Consider the following 8,938-nt stretch of genomic DNA (forward strand, 5'->3'; position numbering starts at 1 on the left):
AAAAATTAGCTGGGTATGGTGGCTTGTGCCTATAGTCCCAGCTACTCAGAGGCAGAGGTTAAGGCAAGGGGATGGCTTGAGCCCAGGAGGTCGAGGCTGCAGTGACCTGTGATCATGCCACTGCACTCTAGCCTGGGCAACAAAGTAAGACTCTGTTTATATAAACTCTGTCTCAAAATAATAATAATAATAACAATGGCTATTTAAAAATAAAGTGAGAACTACAAAACTAAATACATGGGAAGAATAGCAAGACCTTTTTGGATTGGTTGTTTAAAAAAACAAAATTCACAGGATACAGCCAAAAACTATTCTCAGAGATAAACATATTGCCCTAACTGTTTTAATTTTCTTTAAGGAAACTAAATAAATGAATTAAGCACTTAACTTGAGCATTTAGGGAAAAAGTGTCTTAGAGAAATTAGGAAAAAGTATAAAGATAAAAGCAGAAATAAATGAATTAGAAAAGAGAAAATGTCAGAACTGACACATTTAATAGGTGGTTCCTTCGGAGCAGAAGCAATATACGAAGCAAGACCTATATCTCTAACAACTATGATCAAGAAGAAAGGACTCAAACGGTCATAACTAGAAATAAGAAAGAAGACATTAAGTTTAGTTACAGAGGAGAGCAAAAACAGCAAGAAACTGCATTATTACTTGTGTGTTGATCTGTTTAAAAACCTTGATGTAGTTGTTGATTTGGGGGCAAAAAAAATAATTTATCACCATCTATACCAGGTTTGGCCCAAGAGGAAATAGAAGTGTTGACTAGACCAATATCCATAAAAGAAACTGAAAATATTATCAAAGAATTACTCTTAAAATAGACTCTAGCTTATTTCAAATTTTCAAGCAGCAGATAATCCCTGTACCCCATAAAGTATTTCAGAACATAGTATTAATGAATTTCTATTAAACTAACTTATCCAAATATCAAAATTCAGCACAAGAAACAAATTTGCTCAAAATACAATTATGAATATATATGCAAACATCCTAATTAAAATATTACTAGATGGAATTCAGTACATTAAAATTATAAATCATCATGACAAATCAGATTTACTATAGAATTGTAAGATAGTTTCAGTGTTAGGAAATCAATTAATGTTTTGTATCACATCATTAAAGCAAAAATAAAAAGTCATCCAATTGTACAGTTTTTCAGTTATTTAACTAATGGAATAGGAAAGTACTTCTTACAAAGAGTAAATTGCTCACACCAATGGCAACTTTGTATTTAATGGTAAAGTAATAGGGACACTCTTGTTGAAATCAAACACCCAGAAATCTCAAGATAACACCCAGAAATCTCAAGACTATGCACTAACACATTTAACAGAAACAAGAATAAATGAGGCATTCCCCAAAAATCAATAATACAAAGGGAAAGCTTAGCTAAGAAATTACGTTAAGACTGTCAGTTAACAATTTGGCAGTAAAACCAACTTAGAGTCTCATCTTAAACGGCCTCTCAAAAGAAATTCCAAATTCATTAAAGAATTACATTTCAAAACAATCAAACCTTAGAAAAACTAGATGAAAATTTAATAAACAACTTATAAAATCACTAAGGGAAAAAGCTCTTTGTCAACTTAGCATAACTGAAAATCAAAGAAAAAGAAAATAAACAGGACAGGTTTGACTGCACCAAAAAAATGTCTTTTTGCTAAAAAGTCTTAACATCAAATAATATACTCGAAGAAACAAAACACAACCAATGTTAGATAAATGACGTTCTTTCTCTGCGAAGAGAATATTAAAATGAATAATATCAAGACCAACAATAGATGAATAAGCCAATGACACAGGCAGTTCCCAGAAGAGGATTTACAAAGAGATAACATTTTTGCTTATCAAATTTAACAAAGAATTTGGCAAGGGTTCTGTGAAACCAGTCACCAATATGCTGGTAAGCGTACAAATTAGCACACAACTTTTGGGATCTGATAATTTCTATTACAAGCCATGAAAATCATATGACTTTAATCCAGTGATTCTGAGAATTCACCTTAAGTAAATTATATGAAAGAAGAAAAATTGTGTACAAAAATATGTCCACCTTGGCATTTTTTTTTTCTTCTTCTTCTTCTTCGCCTCAATGTATTACCACATTATTTTTTTCTAATAGTAAAAAATACATACACATTTAAATGCCAACAAGAGGTTAATTTCACTGTGGTAAATTTACTCAACGGAAAATTTTTCTGTCTGACTGTTATGTTTATGCTGATTATGTTCAGTAAAAACCCCACAAACTATAGAATTAGACACATTCAGAATGATTTCAACTGTGATTAAAATTACAAAAACCCACGCATAGAGGGGCAAACAAAAAACCTAAAAAAAGATTTCTACATCCCAACCAGTGGTTGCATTCTAGCAGTTGGATGGTGGGTGATTTTTAAATCTTTTGCCTTTATCTCTCTCGTCTTTTTGGTGCATTTTTCTAATTAATTAATGATAATATGAAAACCTGAGATATATATATATATATATATATATATATAATGTTTGGTGGGGAAAAAGGAGACCAGTAATGATAGCTTTCAATATTTTCCTTCTATATCAGAGAAACAACTTGCGGTCTGGGTTTGTGTTTGAGGCATGGCAGGGTGCAAGGTTTACACAAAATTAAAAGATACGCATTGAATTCACCAAAGCTCAGCTGATAAGGCATGACCTTTCAAGTTCAGAGATGAGCATTTCAGGATGGGGCTGAGAACGAAGCATGAAGTGAGAGAGAGATGTGGAAGTGTCAAGTGAGACAGCAAGTCCCACCCAAACGATGGGAGAACAACAACAAGAACCTGATTCATGATTAAAAAAAAAAAATTGAAAAATAAACAAGTTTCCTCTGTTCACAGGTCAGCCATCACATCATAAAAATGTGTATTACATAAGGAGTAAAAGATGACATAAAAGAGACAAAATGCCAGCTTCACAGTGAAGAGTAGGTGAAGATGAGAAAAGAGGTTTAAAATAGAATCCCCCCAAAGCTTGGCAAGCTATCAATAGAGTCAAGAAGTCAAAAACGTAAATATTTTCCAAATTGAATATTTAGGTTAAATTACCTTGTTTCTCTTAACGGGACAAAAGGAAGAGAAGATTCACAGCAGAAACCGAAAATGAAAAAACTGTAATATCACTATATAGAAAGCAGAGGGGCAACCTCACAGAGGCTTATGCAGATATTATCAACAATTGTTAATACTCCCTATATTAATCTATTAAAAATCAACCATCAATTTAAAAAAAAAAACAAAATTCAATTATCTTTTGTCAAGGAAAAGCACCAAGAAAATGAAAAGACACAGACAGAGTAAAATGATAGCATAATCTTTGGTGTATCAGGCACATTTTGTGCTAGAAAGGACGGGAATAGGACAAAGTAATTTTTTTTTAATAAAAAGAACTGAGAAAGCAACATGGAGACTCCACAAGAGTGAAAGTTACAATAAATAATGAAAACATAAAACACTCAATTTCTGTTCCAATTAGCATAGCAAAAAAGTACATAATGGAACCATGCAGGAAATGCAAAAGAAATTTTAAAAAATGGAAATATAGTGTAGCTGGAGCCCTTAGTGCCCCTCCTGTAGAATATCCATGATTAAATAGACAGAGAAATTAGAGCTCTGAACAACCCAATTAATAAGGTAGACTAGTAGATCAGGGAGCAGTACATGGTAAATCAAGCGTCTATGCTCTCTTTAGAAGAATAGAGAGGGTCTTTCACAAAATTTATCCCATTCCCGAGCACAGGCAAGTCCTCGACAGCAATGGCGATCTTACACTCATTCTTAGACCACAAAAAAATAGCTGTTTATTGGTCCTGAACACTTAGCTGCAGCGCCATGATATTAATATTTAATAGGCATTTCTATGCATTCTCTTACATAGCCTCTTAACGTGTGAGTTAGAGACAAAATCAGATGTATGTTGCTGAAATATTGGAAAGAAACAATATTTATACACAAAACACAATGCAGTCACCACTTAAATGAAAGTGGGAATTCCTAAGTGTTCTTTTAAACAGGAAAGAGAGAAACGAGGCGAGCCAACGCTACACGCAGAGATCCTGGAAGTGGAGTGGAAGTGACCACGGCCATTGCACAGCTCTGATCACCCTGGGACCCAAGGCTGTCTATCTGCAGCGGCTGAACTCAGAGCGGGTAGGGAACCACAGCATGGGAGAAGACGCAGAAAGGCCTAGAGATACTCCTAATCCCTAGAAGGAAAGACACAAGGACATCCATCCTCCAGTGCTCGTGACGTGTTCCACCATAAGACTTCACAGGTCAGAAAAGGAATGGGTTCCAAATGCTGCAGAAAGCAAACCTATCTCACAGCCAGAGTGTCCGAGAGTAGACAAAGCAAAGCAGCCTCATCATGTGGTGGACTCTCTGTTACCAGAGGTATGCAAGCAAAGGCAAGGTGAGGTGCTTATCCAGAGTGCTGTAGAGAGAATTCATACACAGAGCAGTGTCTTACTGAAGGATATTTTTGTTTGTTGATACTTAACCCTGAAGTAGAATCTTCTTTCAATATAAGGCTGTTTTCCAGTGTTTGGTGAAAAGGAGAGAAAGTGTGTCGAGTGTGGAAAGGGACTGGGGTGGAGCGCAGAGGCCTTGCTTCTCCTCCTGGCTCCCTCTGCTTGGGGGGCTCCGCCTCATTTCTTCCATCCTCAAGGTCCTGCTCAGCCCCGAGCCCAGAGCCCTGGCCTCACTGTGCTAGCTCGTTTGTTTGTTTGCTTGCTTGCTTGTTTGAGTTAGGGTCTTGCATTGTCACCCAGGCTGGAGTGCAGTGGCACAATCAAGGCTCACTGCAACCTCAACTTCCCAGGCTCGAGCAACCTTCCCACCTCAGCCCTCCAAGTAGCTGGGACTACAGGCATGCATCACCACACCCAACTAATTTTTTCTTTCTTTATTTTATTTATTTATTTATTTATTTATTTATTTATTTATTTATTTATTTATCTATCTATCTATTTATTTATTTTTGAGATGAAGTTTCCTTCTTGTTGCCCAGGCTGGAGTGCAGCAATGGTGCAATTTTGGCTCACCGCAGCCTCCGCCTTCTGGGTTCAAGTGATTCTCCTGCCTCAGGCTCCTGAGTAGCTGGGAATACAGGCATGTGCCACACCTGGCTAATTTTGTATTTTTAGTAGAAATGGTGTTTCTCTATGTTGGTCAGACTGGTCTCGAACTTCCAACCTCAGGTGATCTACCTGCCTCCCAAAGTGCTGGGATTACAGGTGTGAACCACTGCGCCTGGCCTAATATTTTATTTTTTGTAGAGACAAGGTCTCACTGTGTTGCCCAGGCTGGTCTCAAACTTCTGGACTCGAGCAATCCTCTCACCTCTGCCTCCCAAACTGCTGGGATCACAGGTGTGAGCCCGAGCGCCCGGCCTGTACTGGCTCTTAACTGCTGACTCTCCACATTCTGCAGCTGGGATTCCCGCAACTGCCAGTGGTCCACGGTATCCTCATCTGCCCACACCTTCAAGGATCCAGCATCCCACTTGCGGCAGCCTCAGGTGCCTGCACAGCTGAGGCCTCGAAACCCTCGAAACACCAGACCTACCTTTCTTCTTTCGGTGGCCTGGACTTTCCAGAGAACACAAGCAACAAGAAGATCACAACCCTAAGGAGGTTTGCAGCTGAGAAGGTGGCCCTTCCTGCAGGTGCCAGGCTGTCATCTGCACAGAGCATTGTAGCGTGAACCACCTCAGAGATGGCAGGGCCACAGCCTCAAAAATCAGCATTGGCATAGCCACAGGGATGGATTTGAGGAGCCCTGGAATGCTCCACAAAAAATGCCGCAGTTAAAATACACAGTGTATCCACCACTAACACCATAGTGTGAATAAAGTCATCCACCTGTGCCTGAGCTAGGCGTCTGGGGGCCATGATGCAAGAAGGAACAGGACACAGAGGGGACAGAGCACACAACCACAATCTCCCGAATGCCTGGATGTTGCTGAAACTTGGGCAGGGGTGTTGGAGTGGCGCTGGGAGAGTGGAGGGGCCAGTTTGGGGATATGAGAGGTGGTCAGCAGTGTGCTCAATGCTCTACAACAGGAACTCAGGACACTCCTGGGAGGCTGCCCTAATTATGCCCGTTTTACAGATAAGGACAGTGAGGCTCAGAGATGCTATAGTCTACCCAAGGTCCAACAGGCCGTGAGGGACCAGCTGGAACTCATGTTCTGAGTCTCTCCTCCTCCCTCACCCTGGCCCCCATCAGCATCACCAGCAAGAGCATCTGGGATCCAGGAGCTGCCAAGCCCCCTCCTCACTTCTTTGCATGCTCATGCTCCTCTTTCCCCTTGAACTCTCTCCTCCACTGCTGAAAATCCCACCGCTTCCTTCAAATGCCTACTTTCCGGATTCACTCACGTCATCTGATATGGTTTTCCCAGTGCCATCCTGAGTGGGCAGCGTGAAGAGTCATCAGTGTATCCCGGGGGGGCGTGTCCCTGCTGTCCTGCAGCCGCCCCAGGACCAGGACCACGTCCCCTTTACTTTTATCGCTGAGCCTCACATACTGTTTGCCCTTGGGAAGGTCTTATTGCATGAAAGGGGAAGAAGAAATGACGGAACAAATGGCCAGGTCTGCTGCAGCTCCACAGTGACTGGTGCTCCCTTTGGAGCTGGGACAGCCGCTCAGAACCAAAGGCAAACCCTGCCTTCCACAGAGCTGTGCGCGGCACTTTGCTCTGCCCTGTCCCCTCATCCCCATCACCTTGGGCAGCACAAAGCCCAGGTGAGGCCAGGCCAGCCAGACATGTTCTGACTTTGTGTTCTCGCTCGCAGGGAAGAATCTAGAATTTTCGGGGTTCTCAGTGCTGCTGTGTCTTCCTGCCCAGCCTTTCTAAGAGACACTTGGCTAGGGTTCAAAAACAATGCAGCTATAATATAGGATAGCAGCCAGGGCGCCCCTCCCCATCATTTACTGCCCTGAGCGCCCCGTGAGGAAGAAACTGTGTATTGCCTCATTCCCCAGAGAGGTAAATGGAGGCTAGAGAAATTAAGCAGCTGGTGAGTGGGTGAGCCTGGGCTCCTAGGCTCCTTCTGGGCCCCAATAAGCACTTGCTCAGGGCTGCAGGTTGATCCCTGAGAAAGCGTCATCTCTGGCGCTTGGTGGTTTCCCAACAAGATTCCAGGGAATGGGCAGCGGGCTTGGTGGAGGGCCTTGGCAAGCGAGCTACGTACCCCAGGGAAGGCTCCCAGGCTGCCTGTGGGGAGGTTTCCCCACCCGACATGAGGCTGCAACCCTGACTCAGATCAGGAGGAAGTTGAGGGTTCGTAGAAAAATGTCACGCGTAATCGGGGACAAACCAGGTCTGCCTGCTGCTGCTACTGTCACGGAGGCTGCCTGGAGGCCGCCACTGCCCTGACACCTGGGACTGCTTGCTGCATCGGGGCAGGTGTGCACAAAGCCCAGGCCCACACGAGCCCCACTGATCTTAGGAGAGTTACCTGCAGTCCACAAGAGCAAGGTCCGGTTAGAGGCTCCATGCCTCAGTTTCTCTAAATGGCCCAGAGGCTGTTACCTGTTGATGGTCCGGTGTAGCGGAGAGGGCTGAGATGTCATTTCTCCTCCAGGCTGGCTGCCGGCCTGCTCTGGGGAGAGTCACTTCCCCTCTCTGGGTCTCAACTTCCTTGTGAGTGAAATAAAGGGGTGGGACCAGGTGCTCTGAGTGGCTCCTGTGACACCCTGTCTGGCCTAGGGGCTCTTGCTCAGGGGTCTGCAGAGGGGCTACATGGAACTAGAGTGTGGACATGGGGAGCAGTTTCCAGGAGGAGGGTCTACACTCTCCTGCCCTCTTGGGAGATCTGCACGCCCATCCCGCAGCTGCCAAAAAACAAAACAAAAAACCAAAAAGCCAAAAATCACACTGCATGTGTCAAGGCCTGGGAAGCTTCTGGAAGAGGAAGCCTCTCACACACCCTGGATGCTCTAACAGGGGCACCACACAGGAGCAGCCATTCTCAGCACCTGACAAAGGCCGTCGTGACTTCCAGCACTTCGGGGGTTTAGGATTTGAAACTGCTGCCCACAGAAAGGAAAGGAAGGTGGTGTTGTTTAGGACTTCCAGTTTAGGACTTGCGTGCCCTGCCTCAGAGGAGACCTCAGCTTCCACGCAAGAATGGTCAGTGGGGTCCCACAGGTTCCCCAGCCTCGGCTTCCCTGTCCCAGGCCTGCACAGAGATTTGGGGCAGCCTTGGGCCTGTGGCCTCCTAGGGCCCTGCAAGCAGAGATTTCCCTGGCATCTCCCACCTTCAGGGCTGGGAGGGCTGAGACTCACCCGTGGGCTTGGGTGGCTATTAGCTGAGAGCCCTCATAGATTCCAGCCCATCAGGAAAGTCTGGGCTGAAGTCTACCCCGGTAGATGCAGCCGACGTGCCCTGGAGGTGTTGGGAGGCCCTGTGGGGGAACCAAAGCACAGGCGATTTTTAAAAGCCATGCGTGCTGGGACTTTCAGGTGTCTACAGGAATAGAAACTACTCCTGGGTTTTTTGGGTGATTCATCCAACACATGGGTCCCCTCTGTAAATAACAGCTTGCAAGTCACTGCAGGGGAACCACCTGGCCCTTTGGAGCCGGGTCTTCCCACTGGCTGGTGAAGAGGTTGATGGAACCATGACAGCTTTTAAGCTCTCACCTGGGCTTGTGCAATGGGTTGTGCCAAGTCCACTCCCTGCTCCAGGCCATGGAGCCCCAAGCTGGCCTGCGTGCCAAGACAGGGCACTGGGCAGTCCTGTCCCAAGCGAGGCCCTCCTGTAGGGCCCCCAGCCCAATCTAAGCCAAAGGCTAGCTACTGGGCAAGGTGGGGCAGCCAGGCCCGCACCCCGGGTGCAGGAGGAGGCCAGGAGCCTGTCGGGACAGCAGCAGGGAGGAGACACACAGGTGTCTGGCACCCA

General features: G+C 44.7%; 1 protein-coding gene across 1 annotated transcript in view; it reads right to left on the bottom strand.

Annotated features, from left to right (window-relative positions):
• GPR55 (G protein-coupled receptor 55) overlaps nt 1–7,620 on the bottom strand; it is an 18,374-nt gene extending 10,754 nt beyond the window's left edge. The window contains exon 1 of the mRNA XM_011951980.1: nt 7,567–7,620. The gene's annotated coding sequence lies outside the window, so the exon portion shown is untranslated. The remainder of the gene's footprint in view (nt 1–7,566) is intronic.
• Nucleotides 7,621–8,938: the final 1,318 nt, after the last annotated feature.

Source organism: Colobus angolensis, unplaced genomic scaffold (genome assembly GCF_000951035.1).
Source record: "Colobus angolensis palliatus isolate OR3802 unplaced genomic scaffold, Cang.pa_1.0 Scaffold33, whole genome shotgun sequence".
NCBI lineage: Eukaryota > Metazoa > Chordata > Mammalia > Primates > Cercopithecidae > Colobus > Colobus angolensis.